Here is an 18,941-nt window from a genome sequence, read left to right as displayed (position 1 = left end):
ACTAGATTTGGCCATCACATAGCTGGGCAATTATTAGACCCCTGCAAGCTTTGCTGTCGGTCACACCTCTGATGTGTGAATCATGTTGATAAAGGTTACCTAGGTTCCTTTTTAGGGACTTAGAAGCCCATTTTGTTGAAACTACTATCTCTTTACTTGGGCCTCCCAGAGCATCTGATGGGTGATATTTCATAATAGAAGGCCAAAGAATTCACCCCGGATCATGCCTATGCTGCTAATGTTGGAATGTATATGGTATGAAGAGCCATGAAGTCCACACATGTGCAGACCACTGAATCCTCCAGCTTCAACTTTCCCCAGACCCTGAGTCCTCACGCTCCTGTATCCATTAATATCCCAGACCCTATGCTCAGGGAAATGAACTTGAGACTTGGTTTCCCATCTCTAAGTCTGGCCACCATGGGAATAAACTCTTTCCTTTTTGCAAAACTCTTCATTTCAGTGATTGGTATACGGCGTGGAGGGCAAAATGGCCAGGTTTGGTAAGACACACCATCAGGTCAGATCTGAGGCAGGCTCTGAGCAGCTATGGTAATAATCACTTTGGCATTTGTTATCAAAGAAAGTTGGAAAAATTTGAAGAACAAACCTTAGACTTTGAGTTAGATCATGTGGGTGTGAATTCTTGGGTAAGGTTCTTGACTATTTCTGTGCCTCAAGGCTGCATATCTCTGAAAGAAGATGGCACACCTGCTCATCATGTCACTTGAGGAGTAAGTGTAAAAGTGCATAAGACATGGTCTGGAATATATTGGAAACTCAGTAAATATACTGAATATAATCTGCCTGCCTTGGCTTTTGTCAGGATATTCATTTAGGCTGTGAAATCTGGTTATCATTTACTAATTCATTCAATATCAGCACTGTGCAGTAAATGATGAAGTTCGCCATTCAGTACATATTTAAAACTTATTGCCGGGCGTGGTGGTGCACGCTGGTAATCCCCGCGCTTGGGAGGCGGAGACAGGAGGATCGCGCAGGTTCGAAGCCAGACTCACTGGCTTAAGTGACACTGTTTCCAATGAAAAAGGTATAAAATAGGTCTGGGAGTGTAGCCTCGAGGTAGAAGGGCTTCCAGGAACTCCAGTACCACAAAAATAAAATAAAATAAAATCTATGGATTTAATCCTATTTAATTCCTTTCACTGTCATTGTTAGTTTTCCATATAATGGGAGAATGATATTACTAGAAACCATGTAGGTAATACAGATAAAGAAAGCCATTTATGAACTTTTTTTGTTTGGTAGAAAGCAAATGGACTTAGGGAATGCAAAATGTTATATATGTTATAGTTTAAATGTGGAGGTAGACTTGGCTCCTATTAATTATTTAAAGATTATTAATTCTCCCTTGCTTGGAAAGGAATTTCTAGGCACTGTTTATAGAGGGCTGAAAGTCAGGAGCAGAAACTTACATACCTTCTTCTCATGCCTCCTGAGCCTTGAAAGAATCCAGCTCTGTCCTGGTCACATAAGCAGTGCTTATGAAAGAGCCTCAGAACAGAACTGTCAGCAGCAGCCTGGGGCACAGAGCGCTATTTCCCTAGAAACAAACGGCCAGGTGGGAGATGAGAATCCAGCCTGGGGTCAGGAAAGCAAGGGGAAAAGATATTTGTCTAATTACCCTTAGAGTCCTCTCACATCACTTTCCATATCAAAGCCTTTTTGGTTCTCTGGGGGTCACAAGATAAACCAGGCTCCTTCTTGGCTGGACTTCCCTCTGCCTGACCAGCTGCCTTTAGAGTGATGCTGGGCCTGAGCGGTCCTTCCCCCGAGCCGCCTAAATGCCTCACTCTTGTGCCCTTTTTGGGCCGCCTCTCTCCTCCCGGTCCCCCTGAAGCCTCTCTGCACTGTCAGCATTTACCTGCTCTTGAGAACCGAACTCAACTCCCACCAGCTCCCTAGAGCCACAGGGCGGCCCTGCTCATCTGCCCACTGTGCACGCTGCTTATCCCGGCTCCTGTGTCTTTCCCACTAGTTTAGTCCTGGTGTTCTTCATTAATCCTGCTTATATGTTTGCTTTTCACCTTGGGTATAAGCTCCTTAGGGATAAAACCCTCTCTTTGTGTGTCTTCCAGTGTCTAGCATAGGGATTCATAAAAGGTATAGAGTCCATGAATGGGTGAGTAGACACTAGCTGGTCCATTGCAACAAGGGGGCCACCTATAAGTCTCATCGCCTACCCTAGGGTTTCCCCCAACTCAGGTTTTCACACTGATAACTCATCTCTCTGCTAGGTTTGCTTGTTTGCATTTTTTACTGTTTAGGAAAGAAGAGGGGGTAGTTTGAGAAGAAAACTCTTGCCCTGTTTCTTTCCTTATTTAATCATTGGTGATTCTGGTATAGGAACAAGGAGGTTAGAATCAAACCCTTATCTTGCTTTCCTGTTTTTCTTTAATACACTAGTTTTCCTTTCAGTCCCATTACCTGACATTGATTTTAACTATATATTTTTGTGTTCTTATTAAATATAACAATGTATCAAGCTCAGGTAAATATTCTTGAGCTTTTCACTGTTATGTGTTATAGATGCTTTTTCTGGTGCATTGTAATTATATAGCAGAATGAGGTTCAGAGTGGTAGAATCATATGTGAACACAGTACTTGGTGAGTCCCTCACCCTGTTCTGTTCTGTTTCCACGTCGTACATGGTTGTCTCTGAAGATAGTTGTCCATTGGCTATGGCTTTTTCTCTGAACTATTGGTAGATTTCTATTTATTTATTTATTTACTTATTATTTATTTATTTACTTATTTATAATTTTTTAGGTACTGGGGATAGAACCCAGGGACATTCTACCTCTGAGATACACTCCCCCAGCTCTACTTTTTAATTCTTTATTTTGAACTAGGTTGTGGAAAGCTTCACTAAGTAGCTGAGGCTGGTCGCGAACCTCAGTTCTCCTGTCTCAGCCTCCCAAGTACTCAGATTACAAGCATGTGCCACCACGCCCGGCTTGGTAGATTGCTTTTCCTCTGGTTAGGGGTATTATCATTATAGGTGAGAAGGAGTTGCCCTCTCCCCTGGGTGGCTCTGCTCTCACCCCATCCCAGTGGAGGCAGCAGCCTTCTAGCTTTCCATACCAAAATGATGCTCAGGGTCTGTCCCTTGGTATAGCAAGACGGTAAGCTAGCTAGCAGGGCAGAAAAATTCTACCAAGCTCTCTATAGATTTCAGGGGGAAATGAAGGATGGGTTCCCTTAAATAAAAGAAACGTCACAGAAAGAAAACAGTTTGGTTTTACAGAAAACTGTTCTTGTTCAGCGGCCCCCAGACCAGCAGCAGCAGCAGCAGCAGCAGCAGCAGCAGCAGCAGCAGCAGCAGCAGCAGCAGCCGCCGCCGCCGCCGCAGCCTCACTGGGGACCTGTTAGAAACGCAGATTCTTGGGCCGTACTCCAGCCCTGCAGATTCTGGCGCCCTCGGGGTGGGGCCCAGCCATCTGTGTTTTCACCAGCTTGCCAGATGGCTCCGATGCACGCTTCTGTTTCGGAGCTACTGGTTTACAGCATGGGTTTTCCAGCTGGGAGGAGCTACATTTAGTGTATAGCTCTGTCACACACTCGCTGTGTGCCCCGGACGAGTTATTTAATCTTCACACATCTCAGTTTCTTCATCTGTAAAATGGTGATGTGAGAGTCTGAATGTTCTTGTCTCCCCATATTTATTTGTTGAAATCCTAACGTCTAGTCTAGGGTGATGGTGTTAAGTGATGGGTCTTTTTTTGGTGGTGGTGGGGAATTGAATAATGGAGGCAGAGCCCACAGGTACATAGGTAGTGCCTTTACTAAGAGGTCCCAATGAGTCACCTTGTCCCTCGGCCATGTGAGGACACAGGTGAAGGTGCCATCTGTGAACCAGAAATAGCCCTAGACGTGGAATGTGCTGGTGCCTTGGACTAGAACTGCAAGAGATAAATTTCTGTTGTTTATAAGCCACCCAGTTTAGGATACTTTATTATAACAGCCTAAATGGACTAATGTAGGCACCAAACACCTATCTGTGGAGGTGTTGGCAAGTTTAAAGGCAATAATTTCTATGAAATATTTTGTGCAATCCCGGGCACATGATAAGCATTTGCTAACTGTAAGCCATTACTGTGATATTAACTTAGCAGAGGATAGACAGTGTTCCATACTTTAAAGATGCCTGCTATTTTTCTCTACATGTTTCTCAAAACTTGGCTGCACATTGAAATCACTTGGGGAGCTTTAAAAAATATCTGATTGCCAAAAGCCTTATGCCAGGCTAATTTAGTAAGGATTTTGGGAAGTGATACCAGGCATTTTTATTTTACAGAAGATACCAAAATGATTCTTATGTACAGTATAAATGTACTGTTGTAATGTACTATAATCAATAGTGCCACAGAAAGAGTCGTGAGATTGAATGTGGAGAAGAATGAACATTAGTATGAAATGTCTTATTATTTTCATGATATGTCCAAATTCAGTGGTAGAGACAGACACAGAAATGCTCAAAGGCAGGTTCTAGGGTGGGGTTTCTTACCCTTGACATTATTAATACTTTGGCCTGAAATTTTTTCTTTTTTAAATAGAGCTGTTCTATAGATTTTAATAGCCTTGGCCTCTATCCACTAGATGCCAGTGTCACTTCCCCTCAAGTTATGACAATGATAAGCCCTGAGACAACAAAGCCCTCGGCTGACAGTCTTGGTTCCAGAGTTTCAGTGGCTGGCTACAAATACAGACACTTTTAGCCAGGTGTGTGGCACACACCTGTAATCCTAGTACTTGGGAGGCCGAGATAGGGGAATTGCAGGTTCAAGGATAGCCTCAGCAACTTATTGAGACTCTGTATCAAAACAAAACAAACAAACAAACAAAAAAAACAGAGTATAGCTCAGTGCTAGAATGCCTTATGGTTCAATCCCAGGACCACACACACACACACACACACACACACACACACACACACACAAACCCCCTAAAACAGACATTTGTTACTTAACAGTATCACTAAAGCAAGTGATTTAACCTGCCCCTAAGCCTCAATTTCCTCTCCTGGTAGATGGAGTGCAGCTGTCAGAGAGACAGACAGAAGAGCAAGGGTGTGTCAGAATTAGAACAGGTTCCCGTCCCGTGCTTCTCTAGTATGCAACTTCAGGGAGTAACTCAACTTCTCAGGACCACTGACTCCTCATTTGTAAGTTAAAGAAAATAATCACAGTGTTATGTATTTGTTGTGAATTGATTCAGATAATACATGTGGAGATATTTAAGCCAGTATCTCAGTATATAATAGAAACTCATTAAACATTTAAGTCCTTTAAAATTATAGAAGATGAGAGCATAGTAGGACACGGGGTGCACGGTCTCCTCGTCTTTATGGACTTTGACTTTGCACAACATCATTTCACCCAATGGGTAAGTAAGCCGTGAAAAGGACTTGTCCAGTCATGGAAGCATTTTGTCTTGTCAAAACTGCATCTGTAGTAGGTGTGGAGGCGCACGCTTATAACCCCAGCATTCGGGAGGCTGAGACAGGAGGATTGCAGTTCCCGGACAGCCTCAGCTACTTAGTGAGGCCCTCTGCAACTCAGTGAGTTCCTGTTTCAAACTAAAGAATAAAAAATAGGGCTGGGCGTGTAGCTTGGAGGTGGAATGCCCCCGGGTTCCATCCCCTGTACCAACCAACCAACCAACTGCATTGTGTAGGGAGGGAGGAGGGGAGAGCAAGGTGAGAGGCGGAGGGAAGTACTCCAAGAGCTGTGGGCACGTATGTTTTTATCACATTGAACTTCACTATAATGTATCATTTCAATGCATCAATAAAATATTTATAATAATAAAAAAGAATTCAAAAAAGGTACTAGAAGCCTATGATTTTTCTCTTCTATATCTTTGTAGAGTGATAAATCTTGCATACTTACTCATAGATAGAATTCAATGAATCTTTGTTGAAATGACAGCTCTTTACAGAATAACCCCCAATAACCCGCATTTGTAAAAACGAAGCGTGTGAAGGGTACTTGGTAAAATAAAACATACAAGTTAGGGTAGTTAAACTACCTGTCATCCAGAAGGCTAACGGGAGAGGTTGATCTACTCACAGCTGTGCAAATACATCATTCATGCTATTGAGCACTTTCATTTAATTCACTAATAAACCTCAGCAGTTTAATTTTTCTGCAGCATGGACTAGTGATTATTGCATTAATAAAAGCTAAATTATTATGGTGACCAAGTTTGAAAATATTGTAACTTTGGTTTATACTTATATTTTATTTATGTATTTAGTATTTTTAATTTTTGGTGGTACTGGGGTTCCTGGAAACCCTTCTACCTCCGGGCTACACTCTCAGACCTATTTTATACTTTTTATTTGGAAACAGGGTCTCCTAAGCCAGCCCGGCTGGCTTTGAATCTGCACGATCCTCCTGTCTCCGCCTCCCAAGCACAGGGATTACAAGCGTGCCCACCACGCCCGGCTATACTTATATTTTAAAAAGAGACTTTTCAGATTCCCAAGTGCTTTCATATGCTTTTATGTATTTTTCTTATGAGGGGAAGTTACATTAATAGTAGAGAAGAAAGCAAAGAGACAGGGATTATTTTATTAGATGACTTTAGAAGTAGATCTCAAAATTCCAAGAACAGAAGTCGTGAGCCTTGATTGCTCATTTATTAATACATTCCGAAGCTTCCCTGAGACACTCCAGGTTTTAAATCTCAAGAAAACTAACAGGAGCAATTTTATATTATTACGCAAAACAGATTGCTTTTGTTATACAAGTAATTAGACAGATATAATGCACAAGGTGGATGGGCGGGAACAATTATCTTTATTTTCCTAAAAAAAGTTCTGAAAATATTTTTAATAGTAAGTAAAGGTTTTCTGAGTAGAAATCTAAGCTATTTAAAGATAGCTACTGAGCACTGGGAAATGGTCAAAATACAATCACTTCTTTCACTTAAATTTTGACATGTTTTCATTTACAAAATACTTGTTTGTTGAGCACATATTCCAATAGCTGAATTAAGTGCCTTGTCTCAGGGAACTGCCAACCTATAAACTTATTATGCAGAGAGTGAAGTAAACTTGCCTGGTTCTCCCTCAGCATCTCCTTGGTGACATTCAGTGATGGGGCGTCCAACACTTTGCAGGACAATCAGTTTCCCTGTTGCATTCTCTTGCTGATGAATCGTTCATGTGTCACTCTGACTCCCTCCAGCCCATATGTCCCGAGGATGCCCACAGACCTTGCTGATATGACCAGTATAGTAAATTCTATCAGAAATGCTATGAAGTGAGTTTGTCATTACTTACATCTGTTGTTCCCAAGAAGACTGCCGGAGACCTGTGGCTCTAGTTAGTAATTTGTTCTGGGTTGATGTTGAGCATCCCTCCCATATAGGTGTATATGTGTATACATGCATATATATGTGTATATGTACATGCACATATATGTGTGTGTAAGTATGACTATATGGATGCATATATTTATATGTGTATATTTAGTATATAGTATAAACATGAGTCTTTATATAACATAAACACAGCTATATATTCATCTTTCTCTACTTGGTTTTGAATGTATCACATTTCACTTATCTATAATCTTCTGGAAACTTTTCAGTGCTCTGGGAATCTCAGATTGCCAACAAAAAGAAACATATCTGTAGTGCTATATGAATATAGCTTTCATATAGAGACATAAGCTTACGTAAAGTAGCAAGTTTCACCATTATAACACTTATTTCAGTGGTGAGAGTCTCTTCTGCCTTGACACTGCTTATCCTACCTCTTTCTAGTTTGAAGACTATTCTTCTGATCGGAGGAGACACCTTTCTGAAGAATATGCAGAGAGATAGATGACATAAGAATCTTTCCCAGGGGATCTTCAGTTGGGAAGTTGACTTCAGATAAGCTCCTTCAGAAGTCTGAATGTGATGAAGACTTCTCTCTGGTGTTGTGAGCAACAGCAGAAATGCACATGTTGCTGTATATGTAGCATCAAAGGAAGAGCTTTGATTGTTTTAATGCAGGGGACATACATGGATATCAGCTGCTGCACTCAGAACCCTGTTACATCTCTTGCACGAGCTTCATCCATGCTAGATCAGAGTTTTCTAGAAAAAAGCTCTCCTATGTTCTCAAGAGTATTCTCCCATTTTAGTCATGAAAATCAATATCACAACAACAACAACAACAACAACAACAACAACAACAACAACAACAATAGCTTCCTTTATAAACACTAGTGAATTTTGACTGTAGATCTATAGCTTGGATTTCTGTATTACTATTGTTTAGATCCTATTTTTTTTAAATCTCCGTACAAAGGTACTAACAACATATCCTCATTTATACAAGAACCACTTCATTCCATCAGAAAGAATTCAGACACAGCTATTAGTGCTAAACTAACTCAACTGCTCCAAGATCAGCAAAAGAGTTTCTCATCTTCTCTCTTCTACTGAGCATATTCACCGAGAGACAACTTAACAAGCAAATACAGTGAATGTACTTAAAAATGCATACGAGTCCAAGAATGGTAGCATTACCTCTCTGTGCATCCCAGGATTGCACCAGCAGGGAAAAATTTGTCCCTGAAGTAACTTTCAAGGTAGAACTGTGCACGGTTCTTCCTTCTCACTCATCCTGGGACATCTTAACAGTAGCTCACAGCCAACTAAACACATGCTACTTTACTGAGCAGAGTGAGACACAAATGAAGAATACAAACCACATAAACAAATCACATGTTGCCAACTATGTGCAGATTTAATATCCTTGAAGAACAAAATCTTTCTAACTTAAAACAGGACTTGCATCTGATCTAAAGCTAAAAACAGAAAATCCAGAGGGGCAATCAGAGACAAGAATACCAAGCCATTCTCTGTCAATGAAAACAACAGAAGCCTCAAGGGTCCGCAGAGCCAGGTAGCAATCATAATTAGCATGGGTTAAAACCTGGTATGTGCCAGGCACTGTGTTAATATGTTGAAATGAATTACCTCACTTCTCCATCACAAAATCTCTGGGAGGTAGATTTTAGTACTCTTAAGTAACTGTTGTAGAAACCCAGGCATAGTTAGGCTAAGAAATAGAGTGTGAGAGTACTTTCTCCAAGCATAGTTCATTGTGCAGTACCATTAACTCTTATTCCTGTATATTTGCTAGAAATGCATATTTTGGGGTCCACATCAAACCTACTAAGCTGTGGTTCCGAGATGCTAGGAGTGACATCACAGTCATCGTGTTTTGAGACGCCCTCTAGCTGGTTCTAATGCCTGCTAAATTCTGAGAAACTAGGCTGAGATTACATACTAATGGCATATCCATGTCTATTTTAGCATCTTAGCCCATTCTTTTAATCATACACACAAAATATAAACTTAATCACAAAGGTGAGTGATACTTTGAAGAATTTCAAGAAAGATATACTTTGACATGTTTAATTATTAAGCATTACTTATTCCTTCCATTTAAAGAAATCTAGAAGGATTGTTTTTCCACTCCCCCGTAATTTTTAGCAGGTCTTGGTGGTCCTCACAAATGAAAGATGATCTGCATATAACAGAAGTCTTTTCCTCTTTCATATGAAGAGCACACAGACACTGTGTTGTCTCTTTCTTGGAGAAAATTTAGTGATTTCCAAGGTGGATGGGATGCTCAGATTGTGGAAAATAGTTCTTGAGACTAAAATTCTCCAAAATTAAATTGCTATAATACTAGATGTCAACCACCAAGCCAAGCATGGGAAGGAGGGATGGGGAGGGAATAGGGTGGGGATCGGGTGGGGGTTGACTGGCGATGTGTGTATGTATGTCTACAAAAGTTTTTTTGTATCCCACTATGATCTATGAATACAGTGCACCAATAAAAAATTTAAAAAATTCTCCAAGATGTCTCTTTTGAGACACTGCTTTCTATAGAAGGTTGTTGCCAACATGTGTGTGTGTGTGTGTGTGTGTGTGTGTGTGTGTGTGTGTGTATGTGGTACTGGGGTTCCTGGAAGCCCTTCTACCTCTGGGCTACACTCCCAGACCTACTTTATATTTTTTATTTGGAAACAGGGTATCTTAAACCAGCGCAGCTGGCTTCAAACCCGCGCGATCCTCCTGTCTCCGCCTCCCAAGTGCGGGGATTACAAGCGTGCGCCACCACGCCTGGCTTGACCAACAGTTTTGACCATGAGTTTTTAGTTTCAAAGTCTATCTACACTCCTCCTAACCCTTCTGAAATTGGACTATCTACCTTAGGTCTGTATCTCCTAAAGAAAATTGTTATTTGTTTTATTTTTCTACCTTTCAATCATGAACTGCAGATTGGGTTGGTTGACATTTTATTAATATTTTATATATTAGCATTAATATCTATGTCATACTTCATGCTGAATGCGATTTCAGGACTGAATGAAAGATTAAATTCTGGAGTGAAAGGACATAAACGTACGTGTTCGTGGTGATCTCTCTCCTTTGCTTGCTAAGATAGAGTTACTGTGTAGTTCTATGGAGGCTTCCCCATTTTGAGCAGAACAGAGTAAATAGAGAATGTAGATATAATTTAGTGAATATAGTAGTAGCTACACTTCCATTGTATTTATTTTTTGTTTCTTATCTTTGATTCTTATTAGGTGTTCAAGTTGCTGTCCTTAGCATTATTAAGTGGCAAATTAAAGTTATTTTCAAACTGCTTGAAAAGCATTATCAAAATATAGCTGCTCTCAGGGTCAACAAAGCCTGGGGAATTTTCAGTGATAAATGTCATATCAACAACTTAAAAGACTCCTTCTACCCTATTTAAACAATTTTCTCCTTTTTTTATCCTGTGCTGAGATAAAAATCGCCAAGTAGAAATAATTGCTATTTAACATCACCACATTTACTAACAGATAATGATTGGATGATCTGGAGGAATAAACATTGAATTATTGTTTTATGGTTGGGAATTAGGAACTGGATCCTCACGGCTAAAGAATTTCTCAGTTGAGTAGGACATGAATGCTGCAGGAACATTTTAATAAACAGAGAACAATACATATCTTCTACTCGGTGGCAAATCAGAGAGTGAATAATCTAATTTGCCCATGCCCTTGCAACTAATGGGTCCGAGAATAGTTAGTGTTCAGAATTTAAAAATTATCTTTTGTTTGCTGAAGGCGCCTGATGGGTGGTGTGTTGAAGGAGCAACCGCCTTAGGTATGTTTCAGAAAAGTGCTTATTCTGATTTTTTGAAGAGAGACTAAATGGCCTCAGTGAGGAGTTTATATTGCTTAGGGTATGAAAAAGGCAGGATCATTAGGATACTTTAAAACATGCAAGGATTCAAACAATATTTTACTCAAAAAAGTGAATTGCCAAGAGCTTGAAGACACAACTAATCATCACTATCATTGGCTATCTCCTGCTTTATTTGATATTTTAGCTTTTGACCTCAGAAGATACCAGTTAGACATTTTTAACAGGGTCATGTCCTATGTAAATGGGTATATGAGAAGAACAAAATGACATTTAATAACATTTAGAAGATTAATATATTACTGAAATAATGAGAGTGCTCGGCTCCATTCACATCCAAGGTAAAAAACTCTCCTCTCTTCTTTCATTTTAGCATAATGGTTAGGACAATGTTTAACTTTTTTCTTTCCTTTTTAGAAAACTATCTAATAGAATATTTATTAGTTTGAGCTGGGCGTGGTGGCACACGCTTGTAATCTCTGCGATTGGGAGGCGGAGACAGAAGGATCACACAGGTTCGAAGCCACCACGCTGGCTTAAGAGACCCTGTTTCCAAACAAAATATAAAATAGGTCTGGGAGTGTAGCCCGGAGGTAGAAGGGCTTCCAGGAACCCCAGTACCACACAAAAAAGAATATTCATTAGTTTATTCTTTTTAAAAAATATGTTTATCAGTGCATTGTAATTATGCATCGTAATGAAGTTCAGAGTGATGGGGCCACACATACACACCAATTTTTTAAAAAAGATTATTGCATCACACGTAAGCAAAGCAAAGTCTTCTCATCCCACCCATTCCCACTTTCTAGTGGATTTCCACCTATCTGTGTATTCACTGTGAAACAGTGACTTTACAAGATGTTATTTTATCTGAATTTTCAGTAATGAACAAGAGCCACAGACTATCTTGAAAACATTAATTTTAATTTGTAAATACCAACATTTTTATAACTCCTAGTAATCAATTCATGAAGTTGCTAGTGCACTGGTCTTTATTTTTATGTGGAAATGATGCTCAGTAGACCTGTCGTTTGCATATCATAAAACTCCAAGGAAACACTTGTAGTATTTAATGGCAGGCTAGCCTGGAAAAATGCATGACCTAAGGATCAAACTGTGGGGAACACTGGTTTGCAGCATGGGCTTTGGAACTATACTCTTCCCTGACTAGTCCACTTAAGACATGAATCCTCATTTCAGAAGATCAGCCTTTCTGTGTCTAAATTTTCTCATTTATCAAACCTGGGCGATGATTCCTACTTCATAGGACTGCAGAAAGAATAAATGAAATCCTGATCAAAGGTTCCTGCCGGTCACATAGAAAGTGGTCAGCATTATGGTAGCCATTACTAAGCATGAAAACTGCCTACTCCATATCCTGTAGGTGAGCCCCAGACATGCCTGTGTTTGTCCTCATCACTGGAGACTGAAAGGCCTTGCAGAGGGCTGTTGTTGGGGTGGACATGTTTTGGGGTTCCCTACTCAGAAGCCTTCTGACACATCATGTATCCTACAGAGCTGTCCTATGGCCAAACTTCCAGAAAGGACCCATGCTAGTTCTTAACTTCCTGCAATTCCATGACAGGGGAAATTATACCTACCTATTAATTCAGTAATAAATTCTTAATCATATGCACACTAATGGGCCAGGCACATGCTCATTTATATTCTCTAGTTATCTAGCCAACGAGTTGCCTGTTATTTTGGGAGAACATCATAAACATTATTATTCTTATACTAATTATAACAGCAATAATAGTTATCATAAATAATAATGCCTTATGTTTATATGGCACTGCACATTTCTTAACCTGAAAATTTTCACCATTTGTAAAATGATACCAATTTACACAGTGAAGAATTTCTCAGCAGAGAACAAGGATAGGTATTAAATAACCAAAAATGCAGAAAGTAATTGCCCAATAGCAACTGGAATTCTTTGGTGGGAAAATAAGGCACTGTGTGATTTATTTTATTCTCTTTTTTGGGAGCACATCTAAGTGTAGGCAGAATAGCTAAGGGACATAGAAATACGTGAGCCAGGCCGGTGGGAAAGGCAGAATCCCACTCATCATCATCTTGTGTATCCTGTTGTCATTGTGTTCTGGAGCCAAAAACTGCACCAAACCTTTCTCAAACCCAAGTCCAAAAGTCCTTCTTTGACCATCATCAGAACTTTCACCTGAGCTGTTTTTAGTTAATACAACATGTAGTACGAAAGTCAGTCTAGTAAGTCTCTCTCTCTCTCTCTCTCTCTCTCTCTCTCTCTCTCCCTCCCTCCCTCCCTCCCTCTCTCTCTCTCTCTCTCTCTCTCTCTCTCTCTCTCTCTCTCTCTCTCTCACACACACACACACACACACACACACACACACACACACATACACACACACAAACCTTCAACATTTATTCCTTGAAGCAACAATACAGAATTCAATCTTTTAGGTATCCCTTTGAAAATTATTGAATACCTGTGTGTCTGTCGGGTTCAAAAATTCAACAAGCAATTTATATAACAAATTCTACATCTTACGACTTTAATCTGAGACAAGAGCACAGAGTCTCAGCAAGAGGACTTTGTGGAAGACATTGTGCCTGCTTGAGGAGCAGCAGAGGGGCTGCTCTCCACGGTTTGTGATGTTTTCTGTGAGGATGGCAAGGTGTCACTGGTGGAGAAACATCAGGGAACCAGAGGCCCCACCATGACTAAGCTCACCATGAAGAAGACCCGTGGTCTTAGCAGGATGGAGAGCAGGAGGAGCTAAAGCCGCCGTGCCCAGCCTCGGGTGCTGCTGGTGTGCTCTAAGCCAGGTTCTTGATTTTAAGGGGCTACCGTGGTTCCTCCTTGTCACTGTAGTGCTGCCAAGGTTGGGAGGTTACTGAGCTTGTTCTGCACATCTCTTCTAATGGGTAAGTAGCCCTAAGGGAGATGAAATCTCCTTCACTCCTGTCTACCCACCAGAATAGAATCAGCTGTTAGGAGTTTGTTGGGAAAGAATCCATACAACTCTCTATTTCTTTTATTTTAATCAACATATGAATCAATGGGATTTTTAGCAATGTCACATTATATAAAGTCCTTCCTCTACAATGAAATTTTGTAAATCGCATAAGAGGCTTTATCATGAGAAATAACCCAGAGTTGAATTAGTAATCTTTTAAAAAACTTATTTAATATATTGTTCGCAAGGGAAACCAAACCTTATTTACATATTTTGTAATATATATATATATATATATATATATATATATATATATAGAGAGAGAGAGAGAGAGAGAGAGAAGGTATCTGACATGATAAATAAAACACTGGTCTTGGGAGATGGTTAGGCTAAATGAAGGAAATATTTAGCTGAAAGGCTTTTGTACAATAAAAATATTACATATACTTTATTCAAATATACTCTGTGAAATTAAATTAAATTTAAATTTAAAATAAAGATAATAATTAAATATTATTTTAGTGGATATAAAACATTCATATATGACTAAATTTACTCAAATTCATATTTGTTTTTAAGATTCTTTTCTCTACTTATTTCTTAAATTTTAGAAGACTAAGAAAAGAGTATAACTAGCCAGGTGTGGTGGTGCACTCTGTAACCCCAGTACTTGGGATGCTGAGACAAGAGGATCACAGGTTTGTTGCCAGCCTCAGCTACTTAGTGAGGACCTCCACAACTTAGTGAGACTCTGTTTCAGAATAAAGAATAAAAAATAGGGCTGGGGGTATAACTCAAAGTTAGAATGCCCCTTGGTTTAATCCCCAGTACCACACACACACACACACACACACACACACACACACACACACAAAGATTATAACTATTTTAGAGATTCTCTAAAACATCAAGCGTCACACAAATATGCCGGTCTCATTATACACTTGCTGATGCTAAGCATTATTAAAAAAAAAACTATAATTGCTATAGATGAATAAGGACCATTTGAAATTTTGATATTAAATAAGATAACATATTTTACCCCAGACTGACTTCTACCTGTCATTTAACATTATTTCTTAGTTCTTATATATTTTGTATCTACAGAATAAAAATTATCAGGGCACAAATCTATTAAAATTATATTATTAGGAGAAATATGCCCAATGCCAGGTAGAAGTAATCTCTAGATTTCCCACAATTTTAGTAAAATTTGCACTATTTTAGTTTTTTGTTAGGTGATGATTAGAGTTAATCATTAATACAGAAGATACTGTATTGATACATTAGGCCCTATACTTCAATAAAGGACTTCAGTGTATTAATGTTTATCTGAAATTTACCTTTAAATATTTTAATATCTGAATCTAACTCAGCAAGAAAACTGCACCAAAGCCCATCTGAACAAAATATGGTTCAGTTCATGTTGAGGTCAGCTGTGGCTCAGAGGACCGTCTGCAGCGATAACTACGGATGACGGGCCATGTGGCTGTAGGTGGCCTCAGGGACGCACACTGGCTCAGAAGCACGTTGTGAAGGTCTCTATGTCTTGATTACTTTTAGCAAGATAGCTAAGCACATCAGTGCTGAGAAGGGAGGTTTACTTTAATTCTCTCTGAATATGATCTTCACCTCTGGATAAATAATTGTTTCTGTAACTTGATTAAGGACACTACTGAATCTGAAAATATATAATTTTTGGTTTGTCCAGTGTCAAAACCTTCCCCTTGAAGCATTTCTTTCTTTCTTTCTTTCTTTCTTTCTTTCTTTCTTTCTTTCTTTCTTTCTTTCTTTCTTTCTTTCTTTCTTTCTTTCTTTCCTTTTTTTTTTTTTAAAGATACTGCTATCCCTAAAGAATTTCTTGAATCTACCTCTAGGGGAGCTACTGCTATCTCAAAGGTTAATTAATTTTTAGGAGTCTAGGGCAAAACTAAAAGTGGGAAAACACAAGATGGCCAAGTTTAAAGGAGAGAGGGAGAGAAAGAGTGATGTCCAGAGCAGCCCTGAGTGCTTTTCTTGGAATCTAGTCCTGAAGAAGCAACGGCCACGTGCTGGTGATCCCAGGAGCTGATTAAGATCACAGAAGATGGCAGCATAGGAGGGGAAGCTAGAAATTTGCTAAAGATAATTTTTAACATAGCAGTTTGCCTTGCACTGGCCCTCTTCAAATTTATTAATTGTTCTGGGAAGCTTTAGAGCTAGTAGCTTTGAAAATAGCTCAGGTCTCTGGGCTGTTTGAAGTTTGGCCCATAGTTTGGCTGGGATTGTGGGGAAGTCCTTTGGACCCCATATGAAGGCAAGATATTGTCCAGGTAAAATAGAGCATAGAGGCAGGGTTCTGGCCCCGGTATGTCTCAACTTTATGACCTTGGGTATGTCATTGAACCTTATTGTTAAATGTGACTAACTGTAATAGTATTCATAACATGGTTGGCAATATAAAACAAAACACTTTCTTTTAAAATATTTTTAAGTGCTAGAATACTGTGCAACTGAAAAATGAGTATTATTGTTAATATTACTGTTCTTATTAATGATTCTCTAGGATTTGACTATCTTGGGTAACAGTAGAGGAAAAGAGATGGTAGATAGAACTCACCATGGTAGATAATCTGTAGGTTTGTTTTAATTTTTAAAAATGTGCCATTTGTGCTTGGTTCAAGTAGATGCCATAGTTTTGACCTTGGAGGCTATTGAATAATATTTGACATCTCAATCTGTGGCATTTCTCTGGTTAGGAAAGAAAATGTTTGGAGTAAGGAGTGCTATACATAAGAAATGCAAGCACACTCTCACACAGCACTTGGCTACGTATTTCAGAAGTATAGCGCCATTAGAACGGTGTGTGGGACTGGCACACAGTCCTCAGTGGCTTCCAGAAGTTCAACCATTGTCTCACCTTCTCTCTGAACTGCAGGTGGAGAGTAAGCTGTCATGATCTCCAGTGGGGAATAATTGGCAGATGTGTCCAGTGTTTGGAGGAAAAACGAGAAAAAAAGATAATCTCCTAGCAGGTTGTCTCATAGGAATCACAGACTTTAAGAGCTTTAAGGAACCTCAGAGAGCACTCATTTACTATTCTTCTTCTCCAAAACCAGGGCCTCAGTTGACTGACAGGCAATTGATAGGTCCAGAGAATGAGGTTGAGTTCAGGCCAGCACAGTCTCACAGAAACATAATTCAAGTCACATATGCAATTTAACATTTGTGTGTTTGTGTGGGCGAGGTGCTGGGCATTGAACCCAGAGACATTCTACCCCCAAGCTACAACCCCAGATCTTTTTATTTTTCATTTGGAGACAAGGTCTTGCTAATTTTCAGACAGCCTCAATAAGTTACTGAGGGTGGCTTCAAAACTGTATTCCTTCTGTCTCAGCCTCCCAAATAATGGGATTATATATGTGTGCCAACATACTTGGCTAATTTAACATTTTTCTTGTAATCACATTTTAAAAGTAACAAGAAACAGGTGGAAATAACTTCAATGATATATTTAACCCAATATCTAGTAAATATTACCAGGTCAGCAAGTAATGAACATAACTATTAATGGGATATTTTGCCTTCTTTTTTTTATACCAAATTTCCAGTCTGTCTTTTCCCACTTAAATCGCATTTGTTTCCCTTTGAATTTTCTCAATTTGTTTTAATGTTAAACTTTCCATGGTTCAAGTAAAACACAGTCCTGTCAAAGTGATATAGTTGTACTGAATGGGAAATATTTTACACCGTTTTCAAATTTAAATATGAGTTCTGACTTCTGGGAAGATGGCGACCGAGAAAAGCGGGGCTTAAGAGCCCCGCTAACAACCAATCTCCATTACCACAAAATCGGCGCCTTTCATAGCCAGAAAACACCATCACCAGAGAAACAAAAAAATCACCAGGCTCCAGAGAGAAAGTGGACTGAGAACAGAGCTCAGAGCCACAGAGGAGATAACCGGCCTCACGCCCGAGGACGCGGCAGCAGTGCCATACTGCTGGCGGCAGCGGCGACTTCACCGGACGGCTACAGCAAGCCGAGGTGAGCCGCTGCAGAACAGCCAGGCGAGATTTTTCAGCGCAGGAAACATCTAAAGCTCCCAGTGGCTGAGCTCAGCACACGCTGCAGGCACTCAGAGTGGAACTCAAAACCAAGAAGAAATAAGCCAGCCTCATGGCCGAGGGCGTAGCAGCAGCGCCATATTGCCACCAGCGGCAGCAGCAGCGAATTCACCGAGTCCAGTAAAGCTACATCTGCGAACTCAAGAACAGTGAGTCAAATTGCGGGCCACAGAGGAGAAATCCCAGTACTGTACTCCCTGGGACTTGACCCAGTGGGGGAGGGGCGGTGGCAGAGATATCACACCATAGGAGAACGTGCAACCTGGCACCCCCCACAGTCTAAAGCAGCCTCTATCGACTCCCTGGGTCAGAGACTCTGTGATACAACCCAGTAAAGGAGTAGTGGGGTCTGAGATACTACAGATTCGAGATCCAGAGCACCTTAAGTGAAGTCATAGTGACCCAAGGGAAAGAACCCAGAGAAGGCACAAACTTCCGAACTCATGGGAAAGAGGAATAACACTGGAGCAATGAATGCCCACAACATCAGAACCCGATAAAACAGAAAATCAGAGATTTCTAGAAGATCAAATCAGGAAAATAACTGTAGAAATAATAGAGGTGCTTCAAAAAGAACTCAGAGAGAGCCAAAAAGAGATAAAGGATGCAATTAATGAAGTAAAGGCCTCAATTCAAAGTACAAACAACCGATTAGACCACATGGAGAACAGA

Source organism: Muscardinus avellanarius, assembly GCF_963383645.1.
Source record: "Muscardinus avellanarius genome assembly, chromosome: 13".
Taxonomy (NCBI): Eukaryota; Metazoa; Chordata; class Mammalia; order Rodentia; family Gliridae; genus Muscardinus; species Muscardinus avellanarius.
The sequence above is the reverse complement of the archived record's forward strand: the minus strand, read 5'-3'. Positions refer to the sequence as shown.